The sequence below is a fragment of the Gavialis gangeticus genome, unplaced genomic scaffold (assembly GCF_001723915.1).
Source record: "Gavialis gangeticus isolate Ggan-Ray unplaced genomic scaffold, GavGan_comp1, whole genome shotgun sequence".
NCBI lineage: Eukaryota > Metazoa > Chordata > Crocodylia > Gavialidae > Gavialis > Gavialis gangeticus.
In genome coordinates, this window is record NW_017729030.1 from 16,106,869 (window position 1) to 16,112,117 (window position 5,249).

The 5,249-nt window shown below is 44.3% G+C and overlaps 1 protein-coding gene across 1 annotated transcript in view; it reads left to right on the forward strand.

Moving 5' to 3' along the window:
- AP1AR (adaptor related protein complex 1 associated regulatory protein) overlaps positions 1-5,249 on the forward strand; it is a gene marked incomplete at its 5' end in the record, with an annotated part of 40,774 nt that overhangs the window by 2,263 nt on the left and 33,262 nt on the right. The window lies entirely within an intron of this gene.

The following is a 5,249-nucleotide window of genomic DNA, read 5'->3' on the forward strand; positions in this document are numbered from 1 at the left end:
AGAGTGGATGTATGGTAGGGAAGAGGATGTGGGGCATTTTAAGTTGTACTGTGGGTGATAGTGATAAGCATGGGGGAGATTGCAGTTATGCATCTGGCTGTTGGGATGGCTGTTCTGGGACTAAGGTAATGCAGTTCAGCCTTGAAACCGCTTTGAATTATGCAGCCGACCCTTTGGTTGCTGGCCAGCCCAAGGTCAGAGGACAGCTCGTTTCTGGCTGAAGAAACAAGTTAGCCAGATCAGGGCAGGTATGTAGGCCAGCAATGCTTGATATAGGATGTAATGGCATTAATCGTGGCTTTGCATGTGATAGTTACTTGTATCCTAATTAAAATACCATACCAGTCATGAAAGACGGCATGTAAGTCTCATTATATGTAATCCTTGATTTAGAGGCCGGACATAATCTATACACGCCCCTTTGTTCCCTAACTGGGGTCGCTTATATAAATGGTGGCAAAAATATTTTAGTCCACAGCTGAAACTTCACAGTTCCCTCAGTATTCTCAGGCATTGGCAGCTGTAGGTTGATCAGAAAATAATAATAATCTGCTTGCATTAAGGATATTTACGAATTCCTAAAAAGCTGTAGTGGGGGGAGGTATATGGGTTTCTGGGTACAATACAGTCATCCCACCTAAGGAAAGGCATGCAGGCTGGCAGTGGTGCTGAGTGTCCGCATGTGTGTGCACGTACTTCAAAGGACGGGTTATTCTAATCCATCAGAAGGGTTTTTGTTCAGAAGAGCATGCTTCTTATGAATATTTTAATGATTGTTAGAGAAGTCTGTCCAAAGTTCTGTGTTTATGAAGGCAGAAAATAGGCAATGGTATATGCCCAACAACAGAGAAAGGAAAACTTTTGGGCTTGTGTATACTTGTAACTAGGCTTTTTGGGTTTTGAATTTGGTATTCATTTGGTCTGCTGTGCTGTGTATCTTAAGTGTTACAGACTCTGAACTTCAAGACAGTTTTAATTAGTTTGCACTAATTTTGATATTCTAGAACATTTTTTGCAGTATTGGAGAAGAGCATCTGAAAGGCACAGTTTAAGGCGATTTATATTAATCTGTGTTTTTGGCAATATCTGTTATAGCTGGAGAACATCTGAGGCTCTTCTTTAGAGCTGTTTGTCTAACTTAGGTATCCAGGAATTTGAGAAAGCACTTAATGCTGTAAAGGTACTGCTCTCACTGATGAGGTTTGGTTTAGTGCTAGGCTGCTAGTTGGTTCAGTCTTGATTTTGGTTGACTTTTGCCTCCTTGTTAGGAGACCAAGGCTGAAAATGAACAGGATTTTCTGATTCTAACAGTAGACTATGACTTACCAACTCTCCCCTTCCTGTCAGATCAAATGTGGTTACATTTTTTGCCTTTGTTGTGTTGGTGCTTATATACAGTGCTCTAGTGTTGACTTCTTAGTGCTTGCCTCAGTTCTTTAGTACTGGTCTATGCTCAGTCTTGGTTGAAGTTTACCCCTCAAGTATCAATGATCACTCAGATGTGTTTTAGATGTGCTTAGTCACCCGTTATTGTGTAATAGGTTTCCACAAGGCTGTTAACGGTTTAAGTGCTCTTGCACCAAAGTTTGTTAGGCTCTTCAATAACTTTTGTAAATCTCTTGGATTACTACTTGTTTGGTTATCAGGCAACTTCTTTATTTGATATGCTGGTACTCGTTTATCTTCATGTATTTTAGGTGTGGCATCAGGTCAGATATTCAGTAGGTTTAAAAACTTTCAGCCATGGCACAACAATATTGAAGTCTGTCTAGTTATCTGGCGCTGTTTATGTGAATCTATTTTGATGTCCATGAGTGTTGGTGCTTAGAACGGCCTAAAGAAACTCAAGAAATAGCACTTAGTCTTCCCAGAGGTATCCAGAGACTCCAGGAAGTCTGGTGCATCTCCAGCTGACTTGAAGTGGGAAGAGCATTCTGATTCATTTAGTAGAATTGGTTGCAAGTGTAATGGTGATAGGAGACTTGGGGGGTCAGGGGGAGAGTGATCATGATGGCATAATATTTAGGATTCTAAGAAAAAAGAAAGCATGAGGTTAGCAAGAAAGTTGAAGTCTGCATATTTCAAGTGCAGTATCCTAACTCAGAAAAAATAGTTGGTAAAGTCCCATGGATGGACAGATTGAAGGGTTACGGGATCCAGAAGGGCTAGTGGTTCCTAAAAGATGTAGTATGGAAGACACAGCAAGAAGCTTTTCTCACACAGTAGGAAGGTAAGAAGAACCCCAATAGATCAGTGTGGTAACACAAGAAACTTCTTAGCTCCTGCAAAATCAAGAGAGAAACACCTAGGACATGGAAGGAAGGCCATATACCAAGGAGTAGCAAACACTTACAGAGCCAAAATCAGGAAAGCAAAGGCAAAAAATGAGATGCAATTTGGCAAGGGATGTTAAAGAGAATACAAAGAGGTTCTACATAGGAAAGAAAGACCAGGAAAGTTGTGGGACCCCTACTCGATGATGATGATGAGCTGTTAGTAGAAGACTAAGGGAAAGCAAAGCTACTCCATAACTACTTTGTGTATCAGTCCTTGCACACAATAGTTTGTGATCAGGCAACTAACAAAATGTAAGCAAAGAAGGGATGTGGATCACAAAGAGAGTTCATTAAATAATTTTTGATAACATCTGAATGAATTTGCATCGGCAGGACCTGACAGAATTCAGTGCCATGAAATGAAGGAACTGGCTGAAGCTATTTGGAGCCACTGGCAATAATATAGGCACAGTCATGCATGACGGGTGACATCCTAGAGGACTGGAAAAGGCCAGTACCTACCTGTAAAAAGGGGGGAGAGGAGGGCCTCTAGAATTATAGACGTCAGCCTGACTTCGGTCCATTGAAGGCTACTAGGGCAACTAGAAATGGATTGATGTCAGAATGTCTGGAGGGTTCAAGCAAGGTTCCACAAGTCTTTTTGGAATCCAGTGCTGTTTGACTTCTTGATTATTGACTTGGATCAAGGAGTAAAGAACTTCCTGATCAGGTTTGCAGATGGCACATAATTGGAATGGGTGGAAACATGAGAGAGAGAGTGATAGAATTCAAAAGGACCCCGTTAATTTGAAGAACTGGGCAATAAACAACAAACTAAAATTCACCAAAGGCAAATGTAAGGTGATATAGATACAGAAGAGGAGATAACTGGTTAGGCAGCAGCATGATGAGAAAAACTGAAGATTATGCTGGATCACAAATACGATACGAGTCAGCAATATGTTGTAGTTACAAAAAAAGAGTTCTTGGGGTAACAGGAGTAATGCCTACAAAGCAGGGGAAATGATAATATCATTGGACCCCAGACAGATTGTGCTGGTTATTGTTTGCAGTTCTAGGCTTCACATTTAGTTCTAGGTTCTATATGAAGAAGAATGTAGTAGAGTGCCTGTGGAAGGATCTAGGATTTTAGAAAGGAGGGTGCAGATTCTGTGGTGCATCATCACATAACACAATGCATATTTTTCTCCAGTTAAAAAAAAACCTAGAGTCTTTATAAATATGTTAGAGAAATAGAGCTATATTATTCAGTTTAAGATCCAAGGAAAAAACACTCTATCTGGGTTTGGGGGAGCCTGACTACTAGCTTCAGTGTGGGTATACAGTTGTTACCCTCTAGCCTGAACACGGATAGAACTGCTCCCTGCACGTCCACACATGGGTCCCCCAGACACTCCATTGTGACCCCAGAGTACCCCTCCCCAGCCTTTATGCCTTGTCCCTGCCCACTCAAATCCCCCTGGCTCCACTCTGTCTTCCATTATTCCATTTATTCCCCCTGCCCCCCACATGCTCAGCCCCATACCATCATGCCGAACCATGCCCTTTGCATCCCACTAAGTACTGTCATGCCCCCTCACTGCCCCCACTACACAGATGTGGCCCCTTATCATCCCCTTCATGCCACATGGAGCCCTCCCGTACTGCTCACACACCCAAACCCGACTGAAGTGCCTCTCACCTCTCCTTCCAGCTCCTCCTTACTCACAATTCCATTTCTCCCAACTCTCCTCACACCTCATTTCGCTCCCATTGCCTCTGCTCTGGCCTGTCCCTAATGCTAGCATTTCATAGAATTGCTCACAGTGGGAAGAGCCTGGCCCGGCTGGGACCAGAGGGTGCTGGCAGTCCTCAGTGCCCATGGAGAGAGGACAGTTACAGCTGCTTGTGAGGAAACAGCACAGGGGGGAAGTGGGAGTTGCAGGGAACAGGCTTATAGTCAGGGCTCAGGGTTGCATCCATGCTGGGGCATAAAACCAGGCCCTCTGACGCTGGATGGCACTACCAGGGCACATTGATTCAGAGGCAGCTCAGCCTGCCATGCACACTAGTTGTCAATGAGGAAGGAAATGAAATTCCATTTTTCACATGTGTGCTGCTAGCCTTGGTCCCTATCCTGTAGTCAGACCATTGCACCCATGTAACTAAGGGACCGTGACTCGCAAGTGTTTTAATTTTTGACTTCTTAAGTACCTGTAACTGTTCAGCTGTAATACTGGCTTAACAGTAATGTTTCTGCCTTATCTAAAAAGATCTTTCAAAAAGAGACATTGAGAAATCTACTGAAAGGAAAAGAGATGTCATGGAAAAAAAATTGATGCCCATTCATTAGGGATGCACTGATATATCAGTTGGCTATTGGATCAACACTGATAAAAGGCGAAATGATGTTACTGGCTGTTTTTGGTCATTGTAGCTGATAATTATGACCACATGCCCAGAGCACCCTGGCAAGCATAGTCTGGTCCCTGCACCCTGCTGCCAGTCCTAGCCTGCAGCAGACTACAGGTCCCAGTGGGGAGTGGGTAGAGGCAGTAGGAAGTGGTCTGGGGGCACTGTGCTCAGCAACAAAGGAACCATTATTGGCTCCTGCTGCTGCTGTCTCCGCCATGGCACCACCACATGCGCAGCTGGGGCCTGAGTGCTAGGGTTGCCGCAGAGATGGGTTGCACGCAGCCAGGGTAAGGCACTGCACAAGGGATGCTCTGCTCTGCCAGGTGCCTTTACAAAAGCAACTTCTCCCCTGTGGCCGCAGGAGCTCAGCGTAAGGGTCTGCCTCGCCCGTCTGGGACAGCAGCACAGCCTTCACGGAACTGTGGGTAGGAGGTGTGGGCAAGGGGGCGATGTGCATGGGAATAAGGCGGTCACTGCCTTCGTCAGTAAGGGCTGGAGCAGGCAGGAGGCCTGCATGTGTGTGATAAATGCAAAACAGATTAAAAAAAAAAAAAAAAA